Source organism: Schistocerca piceifrons, unplaced genomic scaffold, assembly GCF_021461385.2.
Source record: "Schistocerca piceifrons isolate TAMUIC-IGC-003096 unplaced genomic scaffold, iqSchPice1.1 HiC_scaffold_1039, whole genome shotgun sequence".
In the NCBI taxonomy this organism is placed as follows: domain Eukaryota; kingdom Metazoa; phylum Arthropoda; class Insecta; order Orthoptera; family Acrididae; genus Schistocerca; species Schistocerca piceifrons.
This window is the reverse complement of record NW_025726840.1, coordinates 62,751-88,696: the sequence shown is the minus strand read 5'-3', so window position 1 is coordinate 88,696 and position 25,946 is coordinate 62,751. Positions and strand designations below refer to the sequence as shown.

The 25,946-nt window shown below is 53.0% G+C and overlaps 80 non-coding genes across 80 annotated transcripts; 36 read left to right on the top strand and 44 right to left on the bottom strand.

Annotated features, from left to right (window-relative positions):
* Positions 1 to 2: 2 nt before the first annotated feature.
* Trnai-uau lies at positions 3 to 94 on the bottom strand. Its single transcript is given in 2 exon segments — positions 3 to 38; positions 57 to 94. It is a non-coding gene; the product is annotated as a tRNA-Ile (tRNA).
* Positions 95 to 472: 378 nt separating this feature from the next.
* Positions 473 to 545, top strand: Trnar-acg. The gene has a single exon. It is a non-coding gene; the product is annotated as a tRNA-Arg (tRNA).
* Positions 546 to 832: 287 nt separating this feature from the next.
* On the top strand, positions 833 to 904 carry Trnam-cau. The gene has a single exon. It is a non-coding gene; the product is annotated as a tRNA-Met (tRNA).
* A 245-nt stretch (positions 905 to 1,149) lies between these two features.
* Positions 1,150 to 1,221, bottom strand: Trnad-guc. Its single transcript has one exon. It is a non-coding gene; the product is annotated as a tRNA-Asp (tRNA).
* A 107-nt stretch (positions 1,222 to 1,328) lies between these two features.
* Positions 1,329 to 1,420, bottom strand: Trnai-uau. Its single transcript is given in 2 exon segments — positions 1,329 to 1,364; positions 1,383 to 1,420. It is a non-coding gene; the product is annotated as a tRNA-Ile (tRNA).
* Positions 1,421 to 1,798: 378 nt separating this feature from the next.
* Trnar-acg lies at positions 1,799 to 1,871 on the top strand. The gene has a single exon. It is a non-coding gene; the product is annotated as a tRNA-Arg (tRNA).
* Positions 1,872 to 2,158: 287 nt separating this feature from the next.
* On the top strand, positions 2,159 to 2,230 carry Trnam-cau. Its single transcript has one exon. It is a non-coding gene; the product is annotated as a tRNA-Met (tRNA).
* A 245-nt stretch (positions 2,231 to 2,475) lies between these two features.
* Trnad-guc lies at positions 2,476 to 2,547 on the bottom strand. The gene has a single exon. It is a non-coding gene; the product is annotated as a tRNA-Asp (tRNA).
* Positions 2,548 to 2,654: 107 nt separating this feature from the next.
* On the bottom strand, positions 2,655 to 2,746 carry Trnai-uau. The gene is given in 2 exon segments: positions 2,655 to 2,690; positions 2,709 to 2,746. It is a non-coding gene; the product is annotated as a tRNA-Ile (tRNA).
* A 378-nt stretch (positions 2,747 to 3,124) lies between these two features.
* Positions 3,125 to 3,197, top strand: Trnar-acg. The gene has a single exon. It is a non-coding gene; the product is annotated as a tRNA-Arg (tRNA).
* A 287-nt stretch (positions 3,198 to 3,484) lies between these two features.
* Trnam-cau lies at positions 3,485 to 3,556 on the top strand. Its single transcript has one exon. It is a non-coding gene; the product is annotated as a tRNA-Met (tRNA).
* A 245-nt stretch (positions 3,557 to 3,801) lies between these two features.
* Trnad-guc lies at positions 3,802 to 3,873 on the bottom strand. The gene has a single exon. It is a non-coding gene; the product is annotated as a tRNA-Asp (tRNA).
* Positions 3,874 to 3,980: 107 nt separating this feature from the next.
* On the bottom strand, positions 3,981 to 4,052 carry Trnad-guc. Its single transcript has one exon. It is a non-coding gene; the product is annotated as a tRNA-Asp (tRNA).
* Positions 4,053 to 4,159: 107 nt separating this feature from the next.
* Positions 4,160 to 4,251, bottom strand: Trnai-uau. The gene is given in 2 exon segments: positions 4,160 to 4,195; positions 4,214 to 4,251. It is a non-coding gene; the product is annotated as a tRNA-Ile (tRNA).
* A 378-nt stretch (positions 4,252 to 4,629) lies between these two features.
* Positions 4,630 to 4,702, top strand: Trnar-acg. Its single transcript has one exon. It is a non-coding gene; the product is annotated as a tRNA-Arg (tRNA).
* A 604-nt stretch (positions 4,703 to 5,306) lies between these two features.
* On the bottom strand, positions 5,307 to 5,378 carry Trnad-guc. The gene has a single exon. It is a non-coding gene; the product is annotated as a tRNA-Asp (tRNA).
* Positions 5,379 to 5,485: 107 nt separating this feature from the next.
* On the bottom strand, positions 5,486 to 5,577 carry Trnai-uau. Its single transcript is given in 2 exon segments — positions 5,486 to 5,521; positions 5,540 to 5,577. It is a non-coding gene; the product is annotated as a tRNA-Ile (tRNA).
* A 378-nt stretch (positions 5,578 to 5,955) lies between these two features.
* On the top strand, positions 5,956 to 6,028 carry Trnar-acg. The gene has a single exon. It is a non-coding gene; the product is annotated as a tRNA-Arg (tRNA).
* Positions 6,029 to 6,315: 287 nt separating this feature from the next.
* Positions 6,316 to 6,387, top strand: Trnam-cau. The gene has a single exon. It is a non-coding gene; the product is annotated as a tRNA-Met (tRNA).
* Positions 6,388 to 6,632: 245 nt separating this feature from the next.
* On the bottom strand, positions 6,633 to 6,704 carry Trnad-guc. The gene has a single exon. It is a non-coding gene; the product is annotated as a tRNA-Asp (tRNA).
* Positions 6,705 to 6,811: 107 nt separating this feature from the next.
* On the bottom strand, positions 6,812 to 6,903 carry Trnai-uau. The gene is given in 2 exon segments: positions 6,812 to 6,847; positions 6,866 to 6,903. It is a non-coding gene; the product is annotated as a tRNA-Ile (tRNA).
* Positions 6,904 to 7,281: 378 nt separating this feature from the next.
* Positions 7,282 to 7,354, top strand: Trnar-acg. Its single transcript has one exon. It is a non-coding gene; the product is annotated as a tRNA-Arg (tRNA).
* A 287-nt stretch (positions 7,355 to 7,641) lies between these two features.
* Positions 7,642 to 7,713, top strand: Trnam-cau. Its single transcript has one exon. It is a non-coding gene; the product is annotated as a tRNA-Met (tRNA).
* Positions 7,714 to 7,958: 245 nt separating this feature from the next.
* Positions 7,959 to 8,030, bottom strand: Trnad-guc. Its single transcript has one exon. It is a non-coding gene; the product is annotated as a tRNA-Asp (tRNA).
* Positions 8,031 to 8,137: 107 nt separating this feature from the next.
* On the bottom strand, positions 8,138 to 8,209 carry Trnad-guc. The gene has a single exon. It is a non-coding gene; the product is annotated as a tRNA-Asp (tRNA).
* A 107-nt stretch (positions 8,210 to 8,316) lies between these two features.
* Trnai-uau lies at positions 8,317 to 8,408 on the bottom strand. Its single transcript is given in 2 exon segments — positions 8,317 to 8,352; positions 8,371 to 8,408. It is a non-coding gene; the product is annotated as a tRNA-Ile (tRNA).
* Positions 8,409 to 8,786: 378 nt separating this feature from the next.
* Trnar-acg lies at positions 8,787 to 8,859 on the top strand. The gene has a single exon. It is a non-coding gene; the product is annotated as a tRNA-Arg (tRNA).
* Positions 8,860 to 9,146: 287 nt separating this feature from the next.
* Positions 9,147 to 9,218, top strand: Trnam-cau. The gene has a single exon. It is a non-coding gene; the product is annotated as a tRNA-Met (tRNA).
* A 245-nt stretch (positions 9,219 to 9,463) lies between these two features.
* On the bottom strand, positions 9,464 to 9,535 carry Trnad-guc. Its single transcript has one exon. It is a non-coding gene; the product is annotated as a tRNA-Asp (tRNA).
* Positions 9,536 to 9,642: 107 nt separating this feature from the next.
* Trnai-uau lies at positions 9,643 to 9,734 on the bottom strand. The gene is given in 2 exon segments: positions 9,643 to 9,678; positions 9,697 to 9,734. It is a non-coding gene; the product is annotated as a tRNA-Ile (tRNA).
* A 378-nt stretch (positions 9,735 to 10,112) lies between these two features.
* Trnar-acg lies at positions 10,113 to 10,185 on the top strand. Its single transcript has one exon. It is a non-coding gene; the product is annotated as a tRNA-Arg (tRNA).
* A 287-nt stretch (positions 10,186 to 10,472) lies between these two features.
* Positions 10,473 to 10,544, top strand: Trnam-cau. Its single transcript has one exon. It is a non-coding gene; the product is annotated as a tRNA-Met (tRNA).
* Positions 10,545 to 10,789: 245 nt separating this feature from the next.
* Trnad-guc lies at positions 10,790 to 10,861 on the bottom strand. Its single transcript has one exon. It is a non-coding gene; the product is annotated as a tRNA-Asp (tRNA).
* Positions 10,862 to 10,968: 107 nt separating this feature from the next.
* Positions 10,969 to 11,040, bottom strand: Trnad-guc. Its single transcript has one exon. It is a non-coding gene; the product is annotated as a tRNA-Asp (tRNA).
* Positions 11,041 to 11,147: 107 nt separating this feature from the next.
* Trnai-uau lies at positions 11,148 to 11,239 on the bottom strand. Its single transcript is given in 2 exon segments — positions 11,148 to 11,183; positions 11,202 to 11,239. It is a non-coding gene; the product is annotated as a tRNA-Ile (tRNA).
* Positions 11,240 to 11,617: 378 nt separating this feature from the next.
* On the top strand, positions 11,618 to 11,690 carry Trnar-acg. Its single transcript has one exon. It is a non-coding gene; the product is annotated as a tRNA-Arg (tRNA).
* A 287-nt stretch (positions 11,691 to 11,977) lies between these two features.
* On the top strand, positions 11,978 to 12,049 carry Trnam-cau. The gene has a single exon. It is a non-coding gene; the product is annotated as a tRNA-Met (tRNA).
* A 245-nt stretch (positions 12,050 to 12,294) lies between these two features.
* On the bottom strand, positions 12,295 to 12,366 carry Trnad-guc. Its single transcript has one exon. It is a non-coding gene; the product is annotated as a tRNA-Asp (tRNA).
* Positions 12,367 to 12,473: 107 nt separating this feature from the next.
* On the bottom strand, positions 12,474 to 12,545 carry Trnad-guc. The gene has a single exon. It is a non-coding gene; the product is annotated as a tRNA-Asp (tRNA).
* Positions 12,546 to 12,652: 107 nt separating this feature from the next.
* Trnai-uau lies at positions 12,653 to 12,744 on the bottom strand. The gene is given in 2 exon segments: positions 12,653 to 12,688; positions 12,707 to 12,744. It is a non-coding gene; the product is annotated as a tRNA-Ile (tRNA).
* Positions 12,745 to 13,122: 378 nt separating this feature from the next.
* On the top strand, positions 13,123 to 13,195 carry Trnar-acg. The gene has a single exon. It is a non-coding gene; the product is annotated as a tRNA-Arg (tRNA).
* Positions 13,196 to 13,482: 287 nt separating this feature from the next.
* On the top strand, positions 13,483 to 13,554 carry Trnam-cau. The gene has a single exon. It is a non-coding gene; the product is annotated as a tRNA-Met (tRNA).
* Positions 13,555 to 13,799: 245 nt separating this feature from the next.
* On the bottom strand, positions 13,800 to 13,871 carry Trnad-guc. The gene has a single exon. It is a non-coding gene; the product is annotated as a tRNA-Asp (tRNA).
* A 107-nt stretch (positions 13,872 to 13,978) lies between these two features.
* On the bottom strand, positions 13,979 to 14,070 carry Trnai-uau. Its single transcript is given in 2 exon segments — positions 13,979 to 14,014; positions 14,033 to 14,070. It is a non-coding gene; the product is annotated as a tRNA-Ile (tRNA).
* A 378-nt stretch (positions 14,071 to 14,448) lies between these two features.
* On the top strand, positions 14,449 to 14,521 carry Trnar-acg. The gene has a single exon. It is a non-coding gene; the product is annotated as a tRNA-Arg (tRNA).
* Positions 14,522 to 14,808: 287 nt separating this feature from the next.
* On the top strand, positions 14,809 to 14,880 carry Trnam-cau. The gene has a single exon. It is a non-coding gene; the product is annotated as a tRNA-Met (tRNA).
* A 245-nt stretch (positions 14,881 to 15,125) lies between these two features.
* On the bottom strand, positions 15,126 to 15,197 carry Trnad-guc. Its single transcript has one exon. It is a non-coding gene; the product is annotated as a tRNA-Asp (tRNA).
* A 107-nt stretch (positions 15,198 to 15,304) lies between these two features.
* On the bottom strand, positions 15,305 to 15,396 carry Trnai-uau. Its single transcript is given in 2 exon segments — positions 15,305 to 15,340; positions 15,359 to 15,396. It is a non-coding gene; the product is annotated as a tRNA-Ile (tRNA).
* A 378-nt stretch (positions 15,397 to 15,774) lies between these two features.
* On the top strand, positions 15,775 to 15,847 carry Trnar-acg. The gene has a single exon. It is a non-coding gene; the product is annotated as a tRNA-Arg (tRNA).
* Positions 15,848 to 16,134: 287 nt separating this feature from the next.
* Positions 16,135 to 16,206, top strand: Trnam-cau. Its single transcript has one exon. It is a non-coding gene; the product is annotated as a tRNA-Met (tRNA).
* Positions 16,207 to 16,451: 245 nt separating this feature from the next.
* Trnad-guc lies at positions 16,452 to 16,523 on the bottom strand. Its single transcript has one exon. It is a non-coding gene; the product is annotated as a tRNA-Asp (tRNA).
* A 107-nt stretch (positions 16,524 to 16,630) lies between these two features.
* Trnad-guc lies at positions 16,631 to 16,702 on the bottom strand. Its single transcript has one exon. It is a non-coding gene; the product is annotated as a tRNA-Asp (tRNA).
* A 107-nt stretch (positions 16,703 to 16,809) lies between these two features.
* Trnai-uau lies at positions 16,810 to 16,901 on the bottom strand. The gene is given in 2 exon segments: positions 16,810 to 16,845; positions 16,864 to 16,901. It is a non-coding gene; the product is annotated as a tRNA-Ile (tRNA).
* Positions 16,902 to 17,279: 378 nt separating this feature from the next.
* Trnar-acg lies at positions 17,280 to 17,352 on the top strand. The gene has a single exon. It is a non-coding gene; the product is annotated as a tRNA-Arg (tRNA).
* Positions 17,353 to 17,639: 287 nt separating this feature from the next.
* Positions 17,640 to 17,711, top strand: Trnam-cau. Its single transcript has one exon. It is a non-coding gene; the product is annotated as a tRNA-Met (tRNA).
* Positions 17,712 to 17,956: 245 nt separating this feature from the next.
* On the bottom strand, positions 17,957 to 18,028 carry Trnad-guc. Its single transcript has one exon. It is a non-coding gene; the product is annotated as a tRNA-Asp (tRNA).
* A 107-nt stretch (positions 18,029 to 18,135) lies between these two features.
* Positions 18,136 to 18,227, bottom strand: Trnai-uau. Its single transcript is given in 2 exon segments — positions 18,136 to 18,171; positions 18,190 to 18,227. It is a non-coding gene; the product is annotated as a tRNA-Ile (tRNA).
* A 378-nt stretch (positions 18,228 to 18,605) lies between these two features.
* Positions 18,606 to 18,678, top strand: Trnar-acg. The gene has a single exon. It is a non-coding gene; the product is annotated as a tRNA-Arg (tRNA).
* A 287-nt stretch (positions 18,679 to 18,965) lies between these two features.
* Positions 18,966 to 19,037, top strand: Trnam-cau. Its single transcript has one exon. It is a non-coding gene; the product is annotated as a tRNA-Met (tRNA).
* A 245-nt stretch (positions 19,038 to 19,282) lies between these two features.
* Positions 19,283 to 19,354, bottom strand: Trnad-guc. The gene has a single exon. It is a non-coding gene; the product is annotated as a tRNA-Asp (tRNA).
* A 107-nt stretch (positions 19,355 to 19,461) lies between these two features.
* Trnai-uau lies at positions 19,462 to 19,553 on the bottom strand. The gene is given in 2 exon segments: positions 19,462 to 19,497; positions 19,516 to 19,553. It is a non-coding gene; the product is annotated as a tRNA-Ile (tRNA).
* A 378-nt stretch (positions 19,554 to 19,931) lies between these two features.
* Trnar-acg lies at positions 19,932 to 20,004 on the top strand. Its single transcript has one exon. It is a non-coding gene; the product is annotated as a tRNA-Arg (tRNA).
* A 287-nt stretch (positions 20,005 to 20,291) lies between these two features.
* Positions 20,292 to 20,363, top strand: Trnam-cau. The gene has a single exon. It is a non-coding gene; the product is annotated as a tRNA-Met (tRNA).
* A 245-nt stretch (positions 20,364 to 20,608) lies between these two features.
* On the bottom strand, positions 20,609 to 20,680 carry Trnad-guc. Its single transcript has one exon. It is a non-coding gene; the product is annotated as a tRNA-Asp (tRNA).
* A 107-nt stretch (positions 20,681 to 20,787) lies between these two features.
* On the bottom strand, positions 20,788 to 20,859 carry Trnad-guc. The gene has a single exon. It is a non-coding gene; the product is annotated as a tRNA-Asp (tRNA).
* Positions 20,860 to 20,966: 107 nt separating this feature from the next.
* Trnai-uau lies at positions 20,967 to 21,058 on the bottom strand. Its single transcript is given in 2 exon segments — positions 20,967 to 21,002; positions 21,021 to 21,058. It is a non-coding gene; the product is annotated as a tRNA-Ile (tRNA).
* Positions 21,059 to 21,436: 378 nt separating this feature from the next.
* On the top strand, positions 21,437 to 21,509 carry Trnar-acg. Its single transcript has one exon. It is a non-coding gene; the product is annotated as a tRNA-Arg (tRNA).
* Positions 21,510 to 21,796: 287 nt separating this feature from the next.
* Positions 21,797 to 21,868, top strand: Trnam-cau. The gene has a single exon. It is a non-coding gene; the product is annotated as a tRNA-Met (tRNA).
* A 245-nt stretch (positions 21,869 to 22,113) lies between these two features.
* Positions 22,114 to 22,185, bottom strand: Trnad-guc. Its single transcript has one exon. It is a non-coding gene; the product is annotated as a tRNA-Asp (tRNA).
* A 107-nt stretch (positions 22,186 to 22,292) lies between these two features.
* Positions 22,293 to 22,364, bottom strand: Trnad-guc. Its single transcript has one exon. It is a non-coding gene; the product is annotated as a tRNA-Asp (tRNA).
* A 107-nt stretch (positions 22,365 to 22,471) lies between these two features.
* Trnai-uau lies at positions 22,472 to 22,563 on the bottom strand. The gene is given in 2 exon segments: positions 22,472 to 22,507; positions 22,526 to 22,563. It is a non-coding gene; the product is annotated as a tRNA-Ile (tRNA).
* A 378-nt stretch (positions 22,564 to 22,941) lies between these two features.
* Trnar-acg lies at positions 22,942 to 23,014 on the top strand. The gene has a single exon. It is a non-coding gene; the product is annotated as a tRNA-Arg (tRNA).
* A 287-nt stretch (positions 23,015 to 23,301) lies between these two features.
* On the top strand, positions 23,302 to 23,373 carry Trnam-cau. The gene has a single exon. It is a non-coding gene; the product is annotated as a tRNA-Met (tRNA).
* A 245-nt stretch (positions 23,374 to 23,618) lies between these two features.
* Trnad-guc lies at positions 23,619 to 23,690 on the bottom strand. The gene has a single exon. It is a non-coding gene; the product is annotated as a tRNA-Asp (tRNA).
* Positions 23,691 to 23,797: 107 nt separating this feature from the next.
* On the bottom strand, positions 23,798 to 23,889 carry Trnai-uau. The gene is given in 2 exon segments: positions 23,798 to 23,833; positions 23,852 to 23,889. It is a non-coding gene; the product is annotated as a tRNA-Ile (tRNA).
* Positions 23,890 to 24,267: 378 nt separating this feature from the next.
* Positions 24,268 to 24,340, top strand: Trnar-acg. Its single transcript has one exon. It is a non-coding gene; the product is annotated as a tRNA-Arg (tRNA).
* Positions 24,341 to 24,627: 287 nt separating this feature from the next.
* Positions 24,628 to 24,699, top strand: Trnam-cau. Its single transcript has one exon. It is a non-coding gene; the product is annotated as a tRNA-Met (tRNA).
* A 245-nt stretch (positions 24,700 to 24,944) lies between these two features.
* On the bottom strand, positions 24,945 to 25,016 carry Trnad-guc. Its single transcript has one exon. It is a non-coding gene; the product is annotated as a tRNA-Asp (tRNA).
* Positions 25,017 to 25,123: 107 nt separating this feature from the next.
* On the bottom strand, positions 25,124 to 25,215 carry Trnai-uau. The gene is given in 2 exon segments: positions 25,124 to 25,159; positions 25,178 to 25,215. It is a non-coding gene; the product is annotated as a tRNA-Ile (tRNA).
* Positions 25,216 to 25,593: 378 nt separating this feature from the next.
* Positions 25,594 to 25,666, top strand: Trnar-acg. Its single transcript has one exon. It is a non-coding gene; the product is annotated as a tRNA-Arg (tRNA).
* Positions 25,667 to 25,946: the final 280 nt, after the last annotated feature.

Genomic DNA, 25,946 nt, shown 5'->3' with positions numbered 1-25,946 from the left:
TATGCCCCAGGTGAGGCTCGAACTCACAACCCCGGCATTGCTCACGGCTACTGCCTTATAGGTACCGTGCGCTAACCAATTGCGCCACTGGGGCTACAACAGAGTGCTTTCAGTTAGCGGTATTCACTTTGCTGCAAACCAGTGGTGGCCACAGAAACATACGATCGCCACCTGATGCCATACTGCGACTTTGGCACCTGACTACCAATGCTTCGTGCTATTCTTGTTTCATATGCTACGCTTACATGCACATCAACCGGCTCTCGTCGTCGAGAAAACGTGGGAAAACGCGCGCCTTGCCTTCTGCTACCTGTCGAACAGCGAGAGCAGATGCGTGGCAAGCTCTAAGCTCTGCAGGCGCACTGCGGCCACGCAGCTGCACGAAAGGTACCTTCCTTGGGAGCTTGCTCAGCCATGGAGAACACGTTTCTTAGCGAATTGCACTTGTCTCGTAGAAAGAAATGCTGCCACTGGCCCTGTGGCGCAACGGATAACGCGTCTGACTACGGATCAGAAGATTCCAGGTTCGAATCCTGGCAGGGTCGGCGTTTTGTTAGTTGCCGACGCGTAGCTGGGCAGTGGATTTCGTATGTCGCCGCACCGTGGAGTGCTTTGTTGCTCCTGTGCATCTCGCAGCTGCATGTCGAGTCGATCGTGGTAAATATCGCTGCCTGCAAGCGTCAGCGTAGCGTCAGTCGAGCAAAGTCGAGACAAGTCAAGCTGAGAGCTGTAGGAGATGATACGCAATTAAATACAGGCGTGTGAAAGCGACGCAGACAACACTTTCCAAGTGTCCCACGTCACGTGGCGAAGAGCCGGCGCAACCCCAGGCAGCAGAGTGGCGCAGTGGAAGCGTGCTGGGCCCATAACCCAGAGGTCCGTGGATCGAAACCACGCTCTGCTAAAATTATTTCTTTTGCGGACTGTGCCGAGCTCGATTATTACGCCCACAGCGTCGGCTGGGGTGCTTTGATACAGCGTTAACAGCATACCCCGCAGTTCTGAAATGTGAAGAATGCGAGAACCACTTCCTAAGTTGTAGCATTTTTTAAGATTTTGCGCCAACTACACTCCACGATCGCAAAGTTAATGCTCTTACGACCCACATACGCGCAACACTCGAACAGGGTTGTGAGATAAAAATCGCATCTCCCCGGCGGGGAATCGAACCCCGGTCTCCCGCGTGACAGGCGGGGATACTAACCACTATACTACCGAGGAAGACGCAGCTAGCGTCTCGAATGCACAATTATGTTACTCAAATAGCTGATACATCTCAAACCTAGCCTCCTGTTGCTGTCAGAGACAGCTGCTAAGAAATAAAAGTATGCCCCAGGTGAGGCTCGAACTCACAACCCCGGCATTGCTCACGGCTACTGCCTTATAAGTACCGTGCGCTAACCAATTGCGCCACTGGGGCTACAACAGAGTGCTTTCAGTTAGCGGTATTCACTTTGCTGCAAACCAGTGGTGGCCACAGAAACATACGATCGCCACCTGATGCCATACTGCGACTTTGGCACCTGACTACCAATGCTTCGTGCTATTCTTGTTTCATATGCTACGCTTACATGCACATCAACCGGCTCTCGTCGTCGAGAAAACGTGGGAAAACGCGCGCCTTGCCTTCTGCTACCTGTCGAACAGCGAGAGCAGATGCGTGGCAAGCTCTAAGCTCTGCAGGCGCACTGCGGCCACACAGCTGCACGAAAGGTACCTTCCTTGGGAGCTTGCTCAGCCATGGAGAACACGTTTCTTAGCGAATTGCACTTGTCTCGTAGAAAGAAATGCTGCCACTGGCCCTGTGGCGCAACGGATAACGCGTCTGACTACGGATCAGAAGATTCCAGGTTCGAATCCTGGCAGGGTCGGCGTTTTGTTAGTTGCCGACGCGTAGCTGGGCAGTGGATTTCGTATGTCGCCGCACCGTGGAGTGCTTTGTTGCTCCTGTGCATCTCGCAGCTGCATGTCGAGTCGATCGTGGTAAATATCGCTGCCTGCAAGCGTCAGCGTAGCGTCAGTCGAGCAAAGTCGAGACAAGTCAAGCTGAGAGCTGTAGGAGATGATACGCAATTAAATACAGGCGTGTGAAAGCGACGCAGACAACACTTTCCAAGTGTCCCACGTCACGTAGCGAAGAGCCGGCGCAACCCCAGGCAGCAGAGTGGCGCAGTGGAAGCGTGCTGGGCCCATAACCCAGAGGTCCGTGGATCGAAACCACGCTCTGCTAAAATTATTTCTTTTGCGGACTGTGCCGAGCTCGATTATTACGCCCACAGCGTCGGCTGGGGTGCTTTGATACAGCGTTAACAGCATACCCCGCAGTTCTGAAATGTGAAGAATGCGAGAACCACTTCCTAAGTTGTAGCATTTTTTAAGATTTTGCGCCAACTACACTCCACGATCGCAAAGTTAATGCTCTTACGACCCACATACGCGCAACACTCGAACAGGGTTGTGAGATAAAAATCGCATCTCCCCGGCGGGGAATCGAACCCCGGTCTCCCGCGTGACAGGCGGGGATACTAACCACTATACTACCGAGGAAGACGCAGCTAGCGTCTCGAATGCACAATTATGTTACTCAAATAGCTGATACATCTCAAACCTAGCCTCCTGTTGCTGTCAGAGACAGCTGCTAAGAAATAAAAGTATGCCCCAGGTGAGGCTCGAACTCACAACCCCGGCATTGCTCACGGCTACTGCCTTATAAGTACCGTGCGCTAACCAATTGCGCCACTGGGGCTACAACAGAGTGCTTTCAGTTAGCGGTATTCACTTTGCTGCAAACCAGTGGTGGCCACAGAAACATACGATCGCCACCTGATGCCATACTGCGACTTTGGCACCTGACTACCAATGCTTCGTGCTATTCTTGTTTCATATGCTACGCTTACATGCACATCAACCGGCTCTCGTCGTCGAGAAAACGTGGGAAAACGCGCGCCTTGCCTTCTGCTACCTGTCGAACAGCGAGAGCAGATGCGTGGCAAGCTCTAAGCTCTGCAGGCGCACTGCGGCCACACAGCTGCACGAAAGGTACCTTCCTTGGGAGCTTGCTCAGCCATGGAGAACACGTTTCTTAGCGAATTGCACTTGTCTCGTAGAAAGAAATGCTGCCACTGGCCCTGTGGCGCAACGGATAACGCGTCTGACTACGGATCAGAAGATTCCAGGTTCGAATCCTGGCAGGGTCGGCGTTTTGTTAGTTGCCGACGCGTAGCTGGGCAGTGGATTTCGTATGTCGCCGCACCGTGGAGTGCTTTGTTGCTCCTGTGCATCTCGCAGCTGCATGTCGAGTCGATCGTGGTAAATATCGCTGCCTGCAAGCGTCAGCGTAGCGTCAGTCGAGCAAAGTCGAGACAAGTCAAGCTGAGAGCTGTAGGAGATGATACGCAATTAAATACAGGCGTGTGAAAGCGACGCAGACAACACTTTCCAAGTGTCCCACGTCACGTGGCGAAGAGCCGGCGCAACCCCAGGCAGCAGAGTGGCGCAGTGGAAGCGTGCTGGGCCCATAACCCAGAGGTCCGTGGATCGAAACCACGCTCTGCTAAAATTATTTCTTTTGCGGACTGTGCCGAGCTCGATTATTACGCCCACAGCGTCGGCTGGGGTGCTTTGATACAGCGTTAACAGCATACCCCGCAGTTCTGAAATGTGAAGAATGCGAGAACCACTTCCTAAGTTGTAGCATTTTTTAAGATTTTGCGCCAACTACACTCCACGATCGCAAAGTTAATGCTCTTACGACCCACATACGCGCAACACTCGAACAGGGTTGTGAGATAAAAATCGCATCTCCCCGGCGGGGAATCGAACCCCGGTCTCCCGCGTGACAGGCGGGGATACTAACCACTATACTACCGAGGATGCGCTGTAGACAGGTGCCTGTGTGCGAGAGATATGGTGCTAGTAGCCGCAAACTACCTACACTAAGTTCGGCGAGTGATAGAGCAGCAATTAAAAATCGGATGTGCCTCCCCGGCGGGGAATCGAACCCCGGTCTCCCGCGTGACAGGCGGGGATACTAACCACTATACTACCGAGGAAGACGCAGCTAGCGTCTCGAATGCACAATTATGTTACTCAAATAGCTGATACATCTCAAACCTAGCGTCCTGTTGCTGTCAGAGACAGCTGCTAAGAAATAAAAGTATGCCCCAGGTGAGGCTCGAACTCACAACCCCGGCATTGCTCACGGCTACTGCCTTATAGGTACCGTGCGCTAACCAATTGCGCCACTGGGGCTACAACAGAGTGCTTTCAGTTAGCGGTATTCACTTTGCTGCAAACCAGTGGTGGCCACAGAAACATACGATCGCCACCTGATGCCATACTGCGACTTTGGCACCTGACTACCAATGCTTCGTGCTATTCTTGTTTCATATGCTACGCTTACATGCACATCAACCGGCTCTCGTCGTCGAGAAAACGTGGGAAAACGCGCGCCTTGCCTTCTGCTACCTGTCGAACAGCGAGAGCAGATGCGTGGCAAGCTCTAAGCTCTGCAGGCGCACTGCGGCCACGCAGCTGCACGAAAGGTACCTTCCTTGGGAGCTTGCTCAGCCATGGAGAACACGTTTCTTAGCGAATTGCACTTGTCTCGTAGAAAGAAATGCTGCCACTGGCCCTGTGGCGCAACGGATAACGCGTCTGACTACGGATCAGAAGATTCCAGGTTCGAATCCTGGCAGGGTCGGCGTTTTGTTAGTTGCCGACGCGTAGCTGGGCAGTGGATTTCGTATGTCGCCGCACCGTGGAGTGCTTTGTTGCTCCTGTGCATCTCGCAGCTGCATGTCGAGTCGATCGTGGTAAATATCGCTGCCTGCAAGCGTCAGCGTAGCGTCAGTCGAGCAAAGTCGAGACAAGTCAAGCTGAGAGCTGTAGGAGATGATACGCAATTAAATACAGGCGTGTGAAAGCGACGCAGACAACACTTTCCAAGTGTCCCACGTCACGTGGCGAAGAGCCGGCGCAACCCCAGGCAGCAGAGTGGCGTAGTGGAAGCGTGCTGGGCCCATAACCCAGAGGTCCGTGGATCGAAACCACGCTCTGCTAAAATTATTTCTTTTGCGGACTGTGCCGAGCTCGATTATTACGCCCACAGCGTCGGCTGGGGTGCTTTGATACAGCGTTAACAGCATACCCCGCAGTTCTGAAATGTGAAGAATGCGAGAACCACTTCCTAAGTTGTAGCATTTTTTAAGATTTTGCGCCAACTACACTCCACGATCGCAAAGTTAATGCTCTTACGACCCACATACGCGCAACACTCGAACAGGGTTGTGAGATAAAAATCGCATCTCCCCGGCGGGGAATCGAACCCCGGTTTCCCGCGTGACAGGCGGGGATACTAACCACTATACTACCGAGGAAGACGCAGCTAGCGTCTCGAATGCACAATTATGTTACTCAAATAGCTGATACATCTCAAACCTAGCCTCCTGTTGCTGTCAGAGACAGCTGCTAAGAAATAAAAGTATGCCCCAGGTGAGGCTCGAACTCACAACCCCGGCATTGCTCACGGCTACTGCCTTATAAGTACCGTGCGCTAACCAATTGCGCCACTGGGGCTACAACAGAGTGCTTTCAGTTAGCGGTATTCACTTTGCTGCAAACCAGTGGTGGCCACAGAAACATACGATCGCCACCTGATGCCATACTGCGACTTTGGCACCTGACTACCAATGCTTCGTGCTATTCTTGTTTCATATGCTACGCTTACATGCACATCAACCGGCTCTCGTCGTCGAGAAAACGTGGGAAAACGCGCGCCTTGCCTTCTGCTACCTGTCGAACAGCGAGAGCAGATGCGTGGCAAGCTCTAAGCTCTGCAGGCGCACTGCGGCCACACAGCTGCACGAAAGGTACCTTCCTTGGGAGCTTGCTCAGCCATGGAGAACACGTTTCTTAGCGAATTGCACTTGTCTCGTAGAAAGAAATGCTGCCACTGGCCCTGTGGCGCAACGGATAACGCGTCTGACTACGGATCAGAAGATTCCAGGTTCGAATCCTGGCAGGGTCGGCGTTTTGTTAGTTGCCGACGCGTAGCTGGGCAGTGGATTTCGTATGTCGCCGCACCGTGGAGTGCTTTGTTGCTCCTGTGCATCTCGCAGCTGCATGTCGAGTCGATCGTGGTAAATATCGCTGCCTGCAAGCGTCAGCGTAGCGTCAGTCGAGCAAAGTCGAGACAAGTCAAGCTGAGAGCTGTAGGAGATGATACGCAATTAAATACAGGCGTGTGAAAGCGACGCAGACAACACTTTCCAAGTGTCCCACGTCACGTGGCGAAGAGCCGGCGCAACCCCAGGCAGCAGAGTGGCGCAGTGGAAGCGTGCTGGGCCCATAACCCAGAGGTCCGTGGATCGAAACCACGCTCTGCTAAAATTATTTCTTTTGCGGACTGTGCCGAGCTCGATTATTACGCCCACAGCGTCGGCTGGGGTGCTTTGATACAGCGTTAACAGCATACCCCGCAGTTCTGAAATGTGAAGAATGCGAGAACCACTTCCTAAGTTGTAGCATTTTTTAAGATTTTGCGCCAACTACACTCCACGATCGCAAAGTTAATGCTCTTACGACCCACATACGCGCAACACTCGAACAGGGTTGTGAGATAAAAATCGCATCTCCCCGGCGGGGAATCGAACCCCGGTCTCCCGCGTGACAGGCGGGGATACTAACCACTATACTACCGAGGAAGACGCAGCTAGCGTCTCGAATGCACAATTATGTTACTCAAATAGCTGATACATCTCAAACCTAGCCTCCTGTTGCTGTCAGAGACAGCTGCTAAGAAATAAAAGTATGCCCCAGGTGAGGCTCGAACTCACAACCCCGGCATTGCTCACGGCTACTGCCTTATAAGTACCGTGCGCTAACCAATTGCGCCACTGGGGCTACAACAGAGTGCTTTCAGTTAGCGGTATTCACTGTGCTGCAAACCAGTGGTGGCCACAGAAACATACGATCGCCACCTGATGCCATACTGCGACTTTGGCACCTGACTACCAATGCTTCGTGCTATTCTTGTTTCATATGCTACGCTTACATGCACATCAACCGGCTCTCGTCGTCGAGAAAACGTGGGAAAACGCGCGCCTTGCCTTCTGCTACCTGTCGAACAGCGAGAGCAGATGCGTGGCAAGCTCTAAGCTCTGCAGGCGCACTGCGGCCACACAGCTGCACGAAAGGTACCTTCCTTGGGAGCTTGCTCAGCCATGGAGAACACGTTTCTTAGCGAATTGCACTTGTCTCGTAGAAAGAAATGCTGCCACTGGCCCTGTGGCGCAACGGATAACGCGTCTGACTACGGATCAGAAGATTCCAGGTTCGAATCCTGGCAGGGTCGGCGTTTTGTTAGTTGCCGACGCGTAGCTGGGCAGTGGATTTCGTATGTCGCCGCACCGTGGAGTGCTTTGTTGCTCCTGTGCATCTCGCAGCTGCATGTCGAGTCGATCGTGGTAAATATCGCTGCCTGCAAGCGTCAGCGTAGCGTCAGTCGAGCAAAGTCGAGACAAGTCAAGCTGAGAGCTGTAGGAGATGATACGCAATTAAATACAGGCGTGTGAAAGCGACGCAGACAACACTTTCCAAGTGTCCCACGTCACGTGGCGAAGAGCCGGCGCAACCCCAGGCAGCAGAGTGGCGCAGTGGAAGCGTGCTGGGCCCATAACCCAGAGGTCCGTGGATCGAAACCACGCTCTGCTAAAATTATTTCTTTTGCGGACTGTGCCGAGCTCGATTATTACGCCCACAGCGTCGGCTGGGGTGCTTTGATACAGCGTTAACAGCATACCCCGCAGTTCTGAAATGTGAAGAATGCGAGAACCACTTCCTAAGTTGTAGCATTTTTTAAGATTTTGCGCCAACTACACTCCACGATCGCAAAGTTAATGCTCTTACGACCCACATACGCGCAACACTCGAACAGGGTTGTGAGATAAAAATCGCATCTCCCCGGCGGGGAATCGAACCCCGGTCTCCCGCGTGACAGGCGGGGATACTAACCACTATACTACCGAGGATGCGCTGTAGACAGGTGCCTGTGTGCGAGAGATATGGTGCTAGTAGCCGCAAACGACCTACACTAAGTTCGGCGAGTGATAGAGCAGCAATTAAAAATCGGATGTGCCTCCCCGGCGGGGAATCGAACCCCGGTCTCCCGCGTGACAGGCGGGGATACTAACCACTATACTACCGAGGAAGACGCAGCTAGCGTCTCGAATGCACAATTATGTTACTCAAATAGCTGATACATCTCAAACCTAGCGTCCTGTTGCTGTCAGAGACAGCTGCTAAGAAATAAAAGTATGCCCCAGGTGAGGCTCGAACTCACAACCCCGGCATTGCTCACGGCTACTGCCTTATAGGTACCGTGCGCTAACCAATTGCGCCACTGGGGCTACAACAGAGTGCTTTCAGTTAGCGGTATTCACTTTGCTGCAAACCAGTGGTGGCCACAGAAACATACGATCGCCACCTGATGCCATACTGCGACTTTGGCACCTGACTACCAATGCTTCGTGCTATTCTTGTTTCATATGCTACGCTTACATGCACATCAACCGGCTCTCGTCGTCGAGAAAACGTGGGAAAACGCGCGCCTTGCCTTCTGCTACCTGTCGAACAGCGAGAGCAGATGCGTGGCAAGCTCTAAGCTCTGCAGGCGCACTGCGGCCACGCAGCTGCACGAAAGGTACCTTCCTTGGGAGCTTGCTCAGCCATGGAGAACACGTTTCTTAGCGAATTGCACTTGTCTCGTAGAAAGAAATGCTGCCACTGGCCCTGTGGCGCAACGGATAACGCGTCTGACTACGGATCAGAAGATTCCAGGTTCGAATCCTGGCAGGGTCGGCGTTTTGTTAGTTGCCGACGCGTAGCTGGGCAGTGGATTTCGTATGTCGCCGCACCGTGGAGTGCTTTGTTGCTCCTGTGCATCTCGCAGCTGCATGTCGAGTCGATAGTGGTAAATATCGCTGCCTGCAAGCGTCAGCGTAGCGTCAGTCGAGCAAAGTCGAGACAAGTCAAGCTGAGAGCTGTAGGAGATGATACGCAATTAAATACAGGCGTGTGAAAGCGACGCAGACAACACTTTCCAAGTGTCCCACGTCACGTGGCGAAGAGCCGGCGCAACCCCAGGCAGCAGAGTGGCGCAGTGGAAGCGTGCTGGGCCCATAACCCAGAGGTCCGTGGATCGAAACCACGCTCTGCTAAAATTATTTCTTTTGCGGACTGTGCCGAGCTCGATTATTACGCCCACAGCGTCGGCTGGGGTGCTTTGATACAGCGTTAACAGCATACCCCGCAGTTCTGAAATGTGAAGAATGCGAGAACCACTTCCTAAGTTGTAGCATTTTTTAAGATTTTGCGCCAACTACACTCCACGATCGCAAAGTTAATGCTCTTACGACCCACATACGCGCAACACTCGAACAGGGTTGTGAGATAAAAATCGCATCTCCCCGGCGGGGAATCGAACCCCGGTCTCCCGCGTGACAGGCGGGGATACTAACCACTATACTACCGAGGAAGACGCAGCTAGCGTCTCGAATGCACAATTATGTTACTCAAATAGCTGATACATCTCAAACCTAGCCTCCTGTTGCTGTCAGAGACAGCTGCTAAGAAATAAAAGTATGCCCCAGGTGAGGCTCGAACTCACAACCCCGGCATTGCTCACGGCTACTGCCTTATAAGTACCGTGCGCTAACCAATTGCGCCACTGGGGCTACAACAGAGTGCTTTCAGTTAGCGGTATTCACTTTGCTGCAAACCAGTGGTGGCCACAGAAACATACGATCGCCACCTGATGCCATACTGCGACTTTGGCACCTGACTACCAATGCTTCGTGCTATTCTTGTTTCATATGCTACGCTTACATGCACATCAACCGGCTCTCGTCGTCGAGAAAACGTGGGAAAACGCGCGCCTTGCCTTCTGCTACCTGTCGAACAGCGAGAGCAGATGCGTGGCAAGCTCTAAGCTCTGCAGGCGCACTGCGGCCACACAGCTGCACGAAAGGTACCTTCCTTGGGAGCTTGCTCAGCCATGGAGAACACGTTTCTTAGCGAATTGCACTTGTCTCGTAGAAAGAAATGCTGCCACTGGCCCTGTGGCGCAACGGATAACGCGTCTGACTACGGATCAGAAGATTCCAGGTTCGAATCCTGGCAGGGTCGGCGTTTTGTTAGTTGCCGACGCGTAGCTGGGCAGTGGATTTCGTATGTCGCCGCACCGTGGAGTGCTTTGTTGCTCCTGTGCATCTCGCAGCTGCATGTCGAGTCGATCGTGGTAAATATCGCTGCCTGCAAGCGTCAGCGTAGCGTCAGTCGAGCAAAGTCGAGACAAGTCAAGCTGAGAGCTGTAGGAGATGATACGCAATTAAATACAGGCGTGTGAAAGCGACGCAGACAACACTTTCCAAGTGTCCCACGTCACGTGGCGAAGAGCCGGCGCAACCCCAGGCAGCAGAGTGGCGCAGTGGAAGCGTGCTGGGCCCATAACCCAGAGGTCCGTGGATCGAAACCACGCTCTGCTAAAATTATTTCTTTTGCGGACTGTGCCGAGCTCGATTATTACGCCCACAGCGTCGGCTGGGGTGCTTTGATACAGCGTTAACAGCATACCCCGCAGTTCTGAAATGTGAAGAATGCGAGAACCACTTCCTAAGTTGTAGCATTTTTTAAGATTTTGCGCCAACTACACTCCACGATCGCAAAGTTAATGCTCTTACGACCCACATACGCGCAACACTCGAACAGGGTTGTGAGATAAAAATCGCATCTCCCCGGCGGGGAATCGAACCCCGGTCTCCCGCGTGACAGGCGGGGATACTAACCACTATACTACCGAGGATGCGCTGTAGACAGGTGCCTGTGTGCGAGAGATATGGTGCTAGTAGCCGCAAACGACCTACACTAAGTTCGGCGAGTGATAGAGCAGCAATTAAAAATCGGATGTGCCTCCCCGGCGGGGAATCGAACCCCGGTCTCCCGCGTGACAGGCGGGGATACTAACCACTATACTACCGAGGAAGACGCAGCTAGCGTCTCGAATGCACAATTATGTTACTCAAATAGCTGATACATCTCAAACCTAGCGTCCTGTTGCTGTCAGAGACAGCTGCTAAGAAATAAAAGTATGCCCCAGGTGAGGCTCGAACTCACAACCCCGGCATTGCTCACGGCTACTGCCTTATAGGTACCGTGCGCTAACCAATTGCGCCACTGGGGCTACAACAGAGTGCTTTCAGTTAGCGGTATTCACTTTGCTGCAAACCAGTGGTGGCCACAGAAACATACGATCGCCACCTGATGCCATACTGCGACTTTGGCACCTGACTACCAATGCTTCGTGCTATTCTTGTTTCATATGCTACGCTTACATGCACATCAACCGGCTCTCGTCGTCGAGAAAACGTGGGAAAACGCGCGCCTTGCCTTCTGCTACCTGTCGAACAGCGAGAGCAGATGCGTGGCAAGCTCTAAGCTCTGCAGGCGCACTGCGGCCACGCAGCTGCACGAAAGGTACCTTCCTTGGGAGCTTGCTCAGCCATGGAGAACACGTTTCTTAGCGAATTGCACTTGTCTCGTAGAAAGAAATGCTGCCACTGGCCCTGTGGCGCAACGGATAACGCGTCTGACTACGGATCAGAAGATTCCAGGTTCGAATCCTGGCAGGGTCGGCGTTTTGTTAGTTGCCGACGCGTAGCTGGGCAGTGGATTTCGTATGTCGCCGCACCGTGGAGTGCTTTGTTGCTCCTGTGCATCTCGCAGCTGCATGTCGAGTCGATAGTGGTAAATATCGCTGCCTGCAAGCGTCAGCGTAGCGTCAGTCGAGCAAAGTCGAGACAAGTCAAGCTGAGAGCTGTAGGAGATGATACGCAATTAAATACAGGCGTGTGAAAGCGACGCAGACAACACTTTCCAAGTGTCCCACGTCACGTGGCGAAGAGCCGGCGCAACCCCAGGCAGCAGAGTGGCGCAGTGGAAGCGTGCTGGGCCCATAACCCAGAGGTCCGTGGATCGAAACCACGCTCTGCTAAAATTATTTCTTTTGCGGACTGTGCCGAGCTCGATTATTACGCCCACAGCGTCGGCTGGGGTGCTTTGATACAGCGTTAACAGCATACCCCGCAGTTCTGAAATGTGAAGAATGCGAGAACCACTTCCTAAGTTGTAGCATTTTTTAAGATTTTGCGCCAACTACACTCCACGATCGCAAAGTTAATGCTCTTACGACCCACATACGCGCAACACTCGAACAGGGTTGTGAGATAAAAATCGCATCTCCCCGGCGGGGAATCGAACCCCGGTCTCCCGCGTGACAGGCGGGGATACTAACCACTATACTACCGAGGATGCGCTGTAGACAGGTGCCTGTGTGCGAGAGATATGGTGCTAGTAGCCGCAAACGACCTACACTAAGTTCGGCGAGTGATAGAGCAGCAATTAAAAATCGGATGTGCCTCCCCGGCGGGGAATCGAACCCCGGTCTCCCGCGTGACAGGCGGGGATACTAACCACTATACTACCGAGGAAGACGCAGCTAGCGTCTCGAATGCACAATTATGTTACTCAAATAGCTGATACATCTCAAACCTAGCGTCCTGTTGCTGTCAGAGACAGCTGCTAAGAAATAAAAGTATGCCCCAGGTGAGGCTCGAACTCACAACCCCGGCATTGCTCACGGCTACTGCCTTATAGGTACCGTGCGCTAACCAATTGCGCCACTGGGGCTACAACAGAGTGCTTTCAGTTAGCGGTATTCACTTTGCTGCAAACCAGTGGTGGCCACAGAAACATACGATCGCCACCTGATGCCATACTGCGACTTTGGCACCTGACTACCAATGCTTCGTGCTATTCTTGTTTCATATGCTACGCTTACATGCACATCAACCGGCTCTCGTCGTCGAGAAAACGTGGGAAAACGCGCGCCTTGCCTTCTGCTACCTGTCGAACAGCGAGAGCAGATGCGTGGCAAGCTCTAAGCTCTGCAGGCGCACTGCGGCCACGCAGCTGCACGAAAGGTACCTTCCTTGGGAGCTTGCTCAGCCATGGAGAACACGTTTCTTAGCGAATTGCACTTGTCTCGTAGAAAGAAATGCTGCCACTGGCCCTGTGGCGCAACGGATAACGCGTCTGACTACGGATCAGAAGATTCCAGGTTCGAATCCTGGCAGGGTCGGCGTTTTGTTAGTTGCCGACGCGTAGCTGGGCAGTGGATTTCGTATGTCGCCGCACCGTGGAGTGCTTTGTTGCTCCTGTGCATCTCGCAGCTGCATGTCGAGTCGATAGTGGTAAATATCGCTGCCTGCAAGCGTCAGCGTAGCGTCAGTCGAGCAAAGTCGAGACAAGTCAAGCTGAGAGCTGTAGGAGATGATACGCAATTAAATACAGGCGTGTGAAAGCGACGCAGACAACACTTTCCAAGTGTCCCACGTCACGTGGCGAAGAGCCGGCGCAACCCCAGGCAGCAGAGTGGCGCAGTGGAAGCGTGCTGGGCCCATAACCCAGAGGTCCGTGGATCGAAACCACGCTCTGCTAAAATTATTTCTTTTGCGGACTGTGCCGAGCTCGATTATTACGCCCACAGCGTCGGCTGGGGTGCTTTGATACAGCGTTAACAGCATACCCCGCAGTTCTGAAATGTGAAGAATGCGAGAACCACTTCCTAAGTTGTAGCATTTTTTAAGATTTTGCGCCAACTACACTCCACGATCGCAAAGTTAATGCTCTTACGACCCACATACGCGCAACACTCGAACAGGGTTGTGAGATAAAAATCGCATCTCCCCGGCGGGGAATCGAACCCCGGTCTCCCGCGTGACAGGCGGGGATACTAACCACTATACTACCGAGGAAGACGCAGCTAGCGTCTCGAATGCACAATTATGTTACTCAAATAGCTGATACATCTCAAACCTAGCCTCCTGTTGCTGTCAGAGACAGCTGCTAAGAAATAAAAGTATGCCCCAGGTGAGGCTCGAACTCACAACCCCGGCATTGCTCACGGCTACTGCCTTATAAGTACCGTGCGCTAACCAATTGCGCCACTGGGGCTACAACAGAGTGCTTTCAGTTAGCGGTATTCACTTTGCTGCAAACCAGTGGTGGCCACAGAAACATACGATCGCCACCTGATGCCATACTGCGACTTTGGCACCTGACTACCAATGCTTCGTGCTATTCTTGTTTCATATGCTACGCTTACATGCACATCAACCGGCTCTCGTCGTCGAGAAAACGTGGGAAAACGCGCGCCTTGCCTTCTGCTACCTGTCGAACAGCGAGAGCAGATGCGTGGCAAGCTCTAAGCTCTGCAGGCGCACTGCGGCCACACAGCTGCACGAAAGGTACCTTCCTTGGGAGCTTGCTCAGCCATGGAGAACACGTTTCTTAGCGAATTGCACTTGTCTCGTAGAAAGAAATGCTGCCACTGGCCCTGTGGCGCAACGGATAACGCGTCTGACTACGGATCAGAAGATTCCAGGTTCGAATCCTGGCAGGGTCGGCGTTTTGTTAGTTGCCGACGCGTAGCTGGGCAGTGGATTTCGTATGTCGCCGCACCGTGGAGTGCTTTGTTGCTCCTGTGCATCTCGCAGCTGCATGTCGAGTCGATCGTGGTAAATATCGCTGCCTGCAAGCGTCAGCGTAGCGTCAGTCGAGCAAAGTCGAGACAAGTCAAGCTGAGAGCTGTAGGAGATGATACGCAATTAAATACAGGCGTGTGAAAGCGACGCAGACAACACTTTCCAAGTGTCCCACGTCACGTGGCGAAGAGCCGGCGCAACCCCAGGCAGCAGAGTGGCGCAGTGGAAGCGTGCTGGGCCCATAACCCAGAGGTCCGTGGATCGAAACCACGCTCTGCTAAAATTATTTCTTTTGCGGACTGTGCCGAGCTCGATTATTACGCCCACAGCGTCGGCTGGGGTGCTTTGATACAGCGTTAACAGCATACCCCGCAGTTCTGAAATGTGAAGAATGCGAGAACCACTTCCTAAGTTGTAGCATTTTTTAAGATTTTGCGCCAACTACACTCCACGATCGCAAAGTTAATGCTCTTACGACCCACATACGCGCAACACTCGAACAGGGTTGTGAGATAAAAATCGCATCTCCCCGGCGGGGAATCGAACCCCGGTCTCCCGCGTGACAGGCGGGGATACTAACCACTATACTACCGAGGAAGACGCAGCTAGCGTCTCGAATGCACAATTATGTTACTCAAATAGCTGATACATCTCAAACCTAGCCTCCTGTTGCTGTCAGAGACAGCTGCTAAGAAATAAAAGTATGCCCCAGGTGAGGCTCGAACTCACAACCCCGGCATTGCTCACGGCTACTGCCTTATAAGTACCGTGCGCTAACCAATTGCGCCACTGGGGCTACAACAGAGTGCTTTCAGTTAGCGGTATTCACTTTGCTGCAAACCAGTGGTGGCCACAGAAACATACGATCGCCACCTGATGCCATACTGCGACTTTGGCACCTGACTACCAATGCTTCGTGCTATTCTTGTTTCATATGCTACGCTTACATGCACATCAACCGGCTCTCGTCGTCGAGAAAACGTGGGAAAACGCGCGCCTTGCCTTCTGCTACCTGTCGAACAGCGAGAGCAGATGCGTGGCAAGCTCTAAGCTCTGCAGGCGCACTGCGGCCACACAGCTGCACGAAAGGTACCTTCCTTGGGAGCTTGCTCAGCCATGGAGAACACGTTTCTTAGCGAATTGCACTTGTCTCGTAGAAAGAAATGCTGCCACTGGCCCTGTGGCGCAACGGATAACGCGTCTGACTACGGATCAGAAGATTCCAGGTTCGAATCCTGGCAGGGTCGGCGTTTTGTTAGTTGCCGACGCGTAGCTGGGCAGTGGATTTCGTATGTCGCCGCACCGTGGAGTGCTTTGTTGCTCCTGTGCATCTCGCAGCTGCATGTCGAGTCGATCGTGGTAAATATCGCTGCCTGCAAGCGTCAGCGTAGCGTCAGTCGAGCAAAGTCGAGACAAGTCAAGCTGAGAGCTGTAGGAGATGATACGCAATTAAATACAGGCGTGTGAAAGCGACGCAGACAACACTTTCCAAGTGTCCCACGTCACGTGGCGAAGAGCCGGCGCAACCCCAGGCAGCAGAGTGGCGCAGTGGAAGCGTGCTGGGCCCATAACCCAGAGGTCCGTGGATCGAAACCACGCTCTGCTAAAATTATTTCTTTTGCGGACTGTGCCGAGCTCGATTATTACGCCCACAGCGTCGGCTGGGGTGCTTTGATACAGCGTTAACAGCATACCCCGCAGTTCTGAAATGTGAAGAATGCGAGAACCACTTCCTAAGTTGTAGCATTTTTTAAGATTTTGCGCCAACTACACTCCACGATCGCAAAGTTAATGCTCTTACGACCCACATACGCGCAACACTCGAACAGGGTTGTGAGATAAAAATCGCATCTCCCCGGCGGGGAATCGAACCCCGGTCTCCCGCGTGACAGGCGGGGATACTAACCACTATACTACCGAGGATGCGCTGTAGACAGGTGCCTGTGTGCGAGAGATATGGTGCTAGTAGCCGCAAACGACCTACACTAAGTTCGGCGAGTGATAGAGCAGCAATTAAAAATCGGATGTGCCTCCCCGGCGGGGAATCGAACCCCGGTCTCCCGCGTGACAGGCGGGGATACTAACCACTATACTACCGAGGAAGACGCAGCTAGCGTCTCGAATGCACAATTATGTTACTCAAATAGCTGATACATCTCAAACCTAGCGTCCTGTTGCTGTCAGAGACAGCTGCTAAGAAATAAAAGTATGCCCCAGGTGAGGCTCGAACTCACAACCCCGGCATTGCTCACGGCTACTGCCTTATAGGTACCGTGCGCTAACCAATTGCGCCACTGGGGCTACAACAGAGTGCTTTCAGTTAGCGGTATTCACTTTGCTGCAAACCAGTGGTGGCCACAGAAACATACGATCGCCACCTGATGCCATACTGCGACTTTGGCACCTGACTACCAATGCTTCGTGCTATTCTTGTTTCATATGCTACGCTTACATGCACATCAACCGGCTCTCGTCGTCGAGAAAACGTGGGAGAACGCGCGCCTTGCCTTCTGCTACCTGTCGAACAGCGAGAGCAGATGCGTGGCAAGCTCTAAGCTCTGCAGGCGCACTGCGGCCACGCAGCTGCACGAAAGGTACCTTCCTTGGGAGCTTGCTCAGCCATGGAGAACACGTTTCTTAGCGAATTGCACTTGTCTCGTAGAAAGAAATGCTGCCACTGGCCCTGTGGCGCAACGGATAACGCGTCTGACTACGGATCAGAAGATTCCAGGTTCGAATCCTGGCAGGGTCGGCGTTTTGTTAGTTGCCGACGCGTAGCTGGGCAGTGGATTTCGTATGTCGCCGCACCGTGGAGTGCTTTGTTGCTCCTGTGCATCTCGCAGCTGCATGTCGAGTCGATAGTGGTAAATATCGCTGCCTGCAAGCGTCAGCGTAGCGTCAGTCGAGCAAAGTCGAGACAAGTCAAGCTGAGAGCTGTAGGAGATGATACGCAATTAAATACAGGCGTGTGAAAGCGACGCAGACAACACTTTCCAAGTGTCCCACGTCACGTGGCGAAGAGCCGGCGCAACCCCAGGCAGCAGAGTGGCGCAGTGGAAGCGTGCTGGGCCCATAACCCAGAGGTCCGTGGATCGAAACCACGCTCTGCTAAAATTATTTCTTTTGCGGACTGTGCCGAGCTCGATTATTACGCCCACAGCGTCGGCTGGGGTGCTTTGATACAGCGTTAACAGCATACCCCGCAGTTCTGAAATGTGAAGAATGCGAGAACCACTTCCTAAGTTGTAGCATTTTTTAAGATTTTGCGCCAACTACACTCCACGATCGCAAAGTTAATGCTCTTACGACCCACATACGCGCAACACTCGAACAGGGTTGTGAGATAAAAATCGCATCTCCCCGGCGGGGAATCGAACCCCGGTCTCCCGCGTGACAGGCGGGGATACTAACCACTATACTACCGAGGAAGACGCAGCTAGCGTCTCGAATGCACAATTATGTTACTCAAATAGCTGATACATCTCAAACCTAGCCTCCTGTTGCTGTCAGAGACAGCTGCTAAGAAATAAAAGTATGCCCCAGGTGAGGCTCGAACTCACAACCCCGGCATTGCTCACGGCTACTGCCTTATAAGTACCGTGCGCTAACCAATTGCGCCACTGGGGCTACAACAGAGTGCTTTCAGTTAGCGGTATTCACTTTGCTGCAAACCAGTGGTGGCCACAGAAACATACGATCGCCACCTGATGCCATACTGCGACTTTGGCACCTGACTACCAATGCTTCGTGCTATTCTTGTTTCATATGCTACGCTTACATGCACATCAACCGGCTCTCGTCGTCGAGAAAACGTGGGAAAACGCGCGCCTTGCCTTCTGCTACCTGTCGAACAGCGAGAGCAGATGCGTGGCAAGCTCTAAGCTCTGCAGGCGCACTGCGGCCACACAGCTGCACGAAAGGTACCTTCCTTGGGAGCTTGCTCAGCCATGGAGAACACGTTTCTTAGCGAATTGCACTTGTCTCGTAGAAAGAAATGCTGCCACTGGCCCTGTGGCGCAACGGATAACGCGTCTGACTACGGATCAGAAGATTCCAGGTTCGAATCCTGGCAGGGTCGGCGTTTTGTTAGTTGCCGACGCGTAGCTGGGCAGTGGATTTCGTATGTCGCCGCACCGTGGAGTGCTTTGTTGCTCCTGTGCATCTCGCAGCTGCATGTCGAGTCGATCGTGGTAAATATCGCTGCCTGCAAGCGTCAGCGTAGCGTCAGTCGAGCAAAGTCGAGACAAGTCAAGCTGAGAGCTGTAGGAGATGATACGCAATTAAATACAGGCGTGTGAAAGCGACGCAGACAACACTTTCCAAGTGTCCCACGTCACGTGGCGAAGAGCCGGCGCAACCCCAGGCAGCAGAGTGGCGCAGTGGAAGCGTGCTGGGCCCATAACCCAGAGGTCCGTGGATCGAAACCACGCTCTGCTAAAATTATTTCTTTTGCGGACTGTGCCGAGCTCGATTATTACGCCCACAGCGTCGGCTGGGGTGCTTTGATACAGCGTTAACAGCATACCCCGCAGTTCTGAAATGTGAAGAATGCGAGAACCACTTCCTAAGTTGTAGCATTTTTTAAGATTTTGCGCCAACTACACTCCACGATCGCAAAGTTAATGCTCTTACGACCCACATACGCGCAACACTCGAACAGGGTTGTGAGATAAAAATCGCATCTCCCCGGCGGGGAATCGAACCCCGGTCTCCCGCGTGACAGGCGGGGATACTAACCACTATACTACCGAGGAAGACGCAGCTAGCGTCTCGAATGCACAATTATGTTACTCAAATAGCTGATACATCTCAAACCTAGCCTCCTGTTGCTGTCAGAGACAGCTGCTAAGAAATAAAAGTATGCCCCAGGTGAGGCTCGAACTCACAACCCCGGCATTGCTCACGGCTACTGCCTTATAAGTACCGTGCGCTAACCAATTGCGCCACTGGGGCTACAACAGAGTGCTTTCAGTTAGCGGTATTCACTTTGCTGCAAACCAGTGGTGGCCACAGAAACATACGATCGCCACCTGATGCCATACTGCGACTTTGGCACCTGACTACCAATGCTTCGTGCTATTCTTGTTTCATATGCTACGCTTACATGCACATCAACCGGCTCTCGTCGTCGAGAAAACGTGGGAAAACGCGCGCCTTGCCTTCTGCTACCTGTCGAACAGCGAGAGCAGATGCGTGGCAAGCTCTAAGCTCTGCAGGCGCACTGCGGCCACACAGCTGCACGAAAGGTACCTTCCTTGGGAGCTTGCTCAGCCATGGAGAACACGTTTCTTAGCGAATTGCACTTGTCTCGTAGAAAGAAATGCTGCCACTGGCCCTGTGGCGCAACGGATAACGCGTCTGACTACGGATCAGAAGATTCCAGGTTCGAATCCTGGCAGGGTCGGCGTTTTGTTAGTTGCCGACGCGTAGCTGGGCAGTGGATTTCGTATGTCGCCGCACCGTGGAGTGCTTTGTTGCTCCTGTGCATCTCGCAGCTGCATGTCGAGTCGATCGTGGTAAATATCGCTGCCTGCAAGCGTCAGCGTAGCGTCAGTCGAGCAAAGTCGAGACAAGTCAAGCTGAGAGCTGTAGGAGATGATACGCAATTAAATACAGGCGTGTGAAAGCGACGCAGACAACACTTTCCAAGTGTCCCACGTCACGTGGCGAAGAGCCGGCGCAACCCCAGGCAGCAGAGTGGCGCAGTGGAAGCGTGCTGGGCCCATAACCCAGAGGTCCGTGGATCGAAACCACGCTCTGCTAAAATTATTTCTTTTGCGGACTGTGCCGAGCTCGATTATTACGCCCACAGCGTCGGCTGGGGTGCTTTGATACAGCGTTAACAGCATACCCCGCAGTTCTGAAATGTGAAGAATGCGAGAACCACTTCCTAAGTTGTAGCATTTTTTAAGATTTTGCGCCAACTACACTCCACGATCGCAAAGTTAATGCTCTTACGACCCACATACGCGCAACACTCGAACAGGGTTGTGAGATAAAAATCGCATCTCCCCGGCGGGGAATCGAACCCCGGTCTCCCGCGTGACAGGCGGGGATACTAACCACTATACTACCGAGGATGCGCTGTAGACAGGTGCCTGTGTGCGAGAGATATGGTGCTAGTAGCCGCAAACGACCTACACTAAGTTCGGCGAGTGATAGAGCAGCAATTAAAAATCGGATGTGCCTCCCCGGCGGGGAATCGAACCCCGGTCTCCCGCGTGACAGGCGGGGATACTAACCACTATACTACCGAGGAAGACGCAGCTAGCGTCTCGAATGCACAATTATGTTACTCAAATAGCTGATACATCTCAAACCTAGCGTCCTGTTGCTGTCAGAGACAGCTGCTAAGAAATAAAAGTATGCCCCAGGTGAGGCTCGAACTCACAACCCCGGCATTGCTCACGGCTACTGCCTTATAGGTACCGTGCGCTAACCAATTGCGCCACTGGGGCTACAACAGAGTGCTTTCAGTTAGCGGTATTCACTTTGCTGCAAACCAGTGGTGGCCACAGAAACATACGATCGCCACCTGATGCCATACTGCGACTTTGGCACCTGACTACCAATGCTTCGTGCTATTCTTGTTTCATATGCTACGCTTACATGCACATCAACCGGCTCTCGTTGTCGAGAAAACGTGGGAAAACGCGCGCCTTGCCTTCTGCTACCTGTCGAACAGCGAGAGCAGATGCGTGGCAAGCTCTAAGCTCTGCAGGCGCACTGCGGCCACGCAGCTGCACGAAAGGTACCTTCCTTGGGAGCTTGCTCAGCCATGGAGAACACGTTTCTTAGCGAATTGCACTTGTCTCGTAGAAAGAAATGCTGCCACTGGCCCTGTGGCGCAACGGATAACGCGTCTGACTACGGATCAGAAGATTCCAGGTTCGAATCCTGGCAGGGTCGGCGTTTTGTTAGTTGCCGACGCGTAGCTGGGCAGTGGATTTCGTATGTCGCCGCACCGTGGAGTGCTTTGTTGCTCCTGTGCATCTCGCAGCTGCATGTCGAGTCGATAGTGGTAAATATCGCTGCCTGCAAGCGTCAGCGTAGCGTCAGTCGAGCAAAGTCGAGACAAGTCAAGCTGAGAGCTGTAGGAGATGATACGCAATTAAATACAGGCGTGTGAAAGCGACGCAGACAACACTTTCCAAGTGTCCCACGTCACGTGGCGAAGAGCCGGCGCAACCCCAGGCAGCAGAGTGGCGCAGTGGAAGCGTGCTGGGCCCATAACCCAGAGGTCCGTGGATCGAAACCACGCTCTGCTAAAATTATTTCTTTTGCGGACTGTGCCGAGCTCGATTATTACGCCCACAGCGTCGGCTGGGGTGCTTTGATACAGCGTTAACAGCATACCCCGCAGTTCTGAAATGTGAAGAATGCGAGAACCACTTCCTAAGTTGTAGCATTTTTTAAGATTTTGCGCCAACTACACTCCACGATCGCAAAGTTAATGCTCTTACGACCCACATACGCGCAACACTCGAACAGGGTTGTGAGATAAAAATCGCATCTCCCCGGCGGGGAATCGAACCCCGGTCTCCCGCGTGACAGGCGGGGATACTAACCACTATACTACCGAGGATGCGCTGTAGACAGGTGCCTGTGTGCGAGAGATATGGTGCTAGTAGCCGCAAACGACCTACACTAAGTTCGGCGAGTGATAGAGCAGCAATTAAAAATCGGATGTGCCTCCCCGGCGGGGAATCGAACCCCGGTCTCCCGCGTGACAGGCGGGGATACTAACCACTATACTACCGAGGAAGACGCAGCTAGCGTCTCGAATGCACAATTATGTTACTCAAATAGCTGATACATCTCAAACCTAGCGTCCTGTTGCTGTCAGAGACAGCTGCTAAGAAATAAAAGTATGCCCCAGGTGAGGCTCGAACTCACAACCCCGGCATTGCTCACGGCTACTGCCTTATAGGTACCGTGCGCTAACCAATTGCGCCACTGGGGCTACAACAGAGTGCTTTCAGTTAGCGGTATTCACTTTGCTGCAAACCAGTGGTGGCCACAGAAACATACGATCGCCACCTGATGCCATACTGCGACTTTGGCACCTGACTACCAATGCTTCGTGCTATTCTTGTTTCATATGCTACGCTTACATGCACATCAACCGGCTCTCGTCGTCGAGAAAACGTGGGAAAACGCGCGCCTTGCCTTCTGCTACCTGTCGAACAGCGAGAGCAGATGCGTGGCAAGCTCTAAGCTCTGCAGGCGCACTGCGGCCACGCAGCTGCACGAAAGGTACCTTCCTTGGGAGCTTGCTCAGCCATGGAGAACACGTTTCTTAGCGAATTGCACTTGTCTCGTAGAAAGAAATGCTGCCACTGGCCCTGTGGCGCAACGGATAACGCGTCTGACTACGGATCAGAAGATTCCAGGTTCGAATCCTGGCAGGGTCGGCGTTTTGTTAGTTGCCGACGCGTAGCTGGGCAGTGGATTTCGTATGTCGCCGCACCGTGGAGTGCTTTGTTGCTCCTGTGCATCTCGCAGCTGCATGTCGAGTCGATAGTGGTAAATATCGCTGCCTGCAAGCGTCAGCGTAGCGTCAGTCGAGCAAAGTCGAGACAAGTCAAGCTGAGAGCTGTAGGAGATGATACGCAATTAAATACAGGCGTGTGAAAGCGACGCAGACAACACTTTCCAAGTGTCCCACGTCACGTGGCGAAGAGCCGGCGCAACCCCAGGCAGCAGAGTGGCGCAGTGGAAGCGTGCTGGGCCCATAACCCAGAGGTCCGTGGATCGAAACCACGCTCTGCTAAAATTATTTCTTTTGCGGACTGTGCCGAGCTCGATTATTACGCCCACAGCGTCGGCTGGGGTGCTTTGATACAGCGTTAACAGCATACCCCGCAGTTCTGAAATGTGAAGAATGCGAGAACCACTTCCTAAGTTGTAGCATTTTTTAAGATTTTGCGCCAACTACACTCCACGATCGCAAAGTTAATGCTCTTACGACCCACATACGCGCAACACTCGAACAGGGTTGTGAGATAAAAATCGCATCTCCCCGGCGGGGAATCGAACCCCGGTCTCCCGCGTGACAGGCGGGGATACTAACCACTATACTACCGAGGAAGACGCAGCTAGCGTCTCGAATGCACAATTATGTTACTCAAATAGCTGATACATCTCAAACCTAGCCTCCTGTTGCTGTCAGAGACAGCTGCTAAGAAATAAAAGTATGCCCCAGGTGAGGCTCGAACTCACAACCCCGGCATTGCTCACGGCTACTGCCTTATAAGTACCGTGCGCTAACCAATTGCGCCACTGGGGCTACAACAGAGTGCTTTCAGTTAGCGGTATTCACTTTGCTGCAAACCAGTGGTGGCCACAGAAACATACGATCGCCACCTGATGCCATACTGCGACTTTGGCACCTGACTACCAATGCTTCGTGCTATTCTTGTTTCATATGCTACGCTTACATGCACATCAACCGGCTCTCGTCGTCGAGAAAACGTGGGAAAACGCGCGCCTTGCCTTCTGCTACCTGTCGAACAGCGAGAGCAGATGCGTGGCAAGCTCTAAGCTCTGCAGGCGCACTGCGGCCACACAGCTGCACGAAAGGTACCTTCCTTGGGAGCTTGCTCAGCCATGGAGAACACGTTTCTTAGCGAATTGCACTTGTCTCGTAGAAAGAAATGCTGCCACTGGCCCTGTGGCGCAACGGATAACGCGTCTGACTACGGATCAGAAGATTCCAGGTTCGAATCCTGGCAGGGTCGGCGTTTTGTTAGTTGCCGACGCGTAGCTGGGCAGTGGATTTCGTATGTCGCCGCACCGTGGAGTGCTTTGTTGCTCCTGTGCATCTCGCAGCTGCATGTCGAGTCGATCGTGGTAAATATCGCTGCCTGCAAGCGTCAGCGTAGCGTCAGTCGAGCAAAGTCGAGACAAGTCAAGCTGAGAGCTGTAGGAGATGATACGCAATTAAATACAGGCGTGTGAAAGCGACGCAGACAACACTTTCCAAGTGTCCCACGTCACGTGGCGAAGAGCCGGCGCAACCCCAGGCAGCAGAGTGGCGCAGTGGAAGCGTGCTGGGCCCATAACCCAGAGGTCCGTGGATCGAAACCACGCTCTGCTAAAATTATTTCTTTTGCGGACTGTGCCGAGCTCGATTATTACGCCCACAGCGTCGGCTGGGGTGCTTTGATACAGCGTTAACAGCATACCCCGCAGTTCTGAAATGTGAAGAATGCGAGAACCACTTCCTAAGTTGTAGCATTTTTTAAGATTTTGCGCCAACTACACTCCACGATCGCAAAGTTAATGCTCTTACGACCCACATACGCGCAACACTCGAACAGGGTTGTGAGATAAAAATCGCATCTCCCCGGCGGGGAATCGAACCCCGGTCTCCCGCGTGACAGGCGGGGATACTAACCACTATACTACCGAGGAAGACGCAGCTAGCGTCTCGAATGCACAATTATGTTACTCAAATAGCTGATACATCTCAAACCTAGCCTCCTGTTGCTGTCAGAGACAGCTGCTAAGAAATAAAAGTATGCCCCAGGTGAGGCTCGAACTCACAACCCCGGCATTGCTCACGGCTACTGCCTTATAAGTACCGTGCGCTAACCAATTGCGCCACTGGGGCTACAACAGAGTGCTTTCAGTTAGCGGTATTCACTTTGCTGCAAACCAGTGGTGGCCACAGAAACATACGATCGCCACCTGATGCCATACTGCGACTTTGGCACCTGACTACCAATGCTTCGTGCTATTCTTGTTTCATATGCTACGCTTACATGCACATCAACCGGCTCTCGTCGTCGAGAAAACGTGGGAAAACGCGCGCCTTGCCTTCTGCTACCTGTCGAACAGCGAGAGCAGATGCGTGGCAAGCTCTAAGCTCTGCAGGCGCACTGCGGCCACACAGCTGCACGAAAGGTACCTTCCTTGGGAGCTTGCTCAGCCATGGAGAACACGTTTCTTAGCGAATTGCACTTGTCTCGTAGAAAGAAATGCTGCCACTGGCCCTGTGGCGCAACGGATAACGCGTCTGACTACGGATCAGAAGATTCCAGGTTCGAATCCTGGCAGGGTCGGCGTTTTGTTAGTTGCCGACGCGTAGCTGGGCAGTGGATTTCGTATGTCGCCGCACCGTGGAGTGCTTTGTTGCTCCTGTGCATCTCGCAGCTGCATGTCGAGTCGATCGTGGTAAATATCGCTGCCTGCAAGCGTCAGCGTAGCGTCAGTCGAGCAAAGTCGAGACAAGTCAAGCTGAGAGCTGTAGGAGATGATACGCAATTAAATACAGGCGTGTGAAAGCGACGCAGACAACACTTTCCAAGTGTCCCACGTCACGTGGCGAAGAGCCGGCGCAAC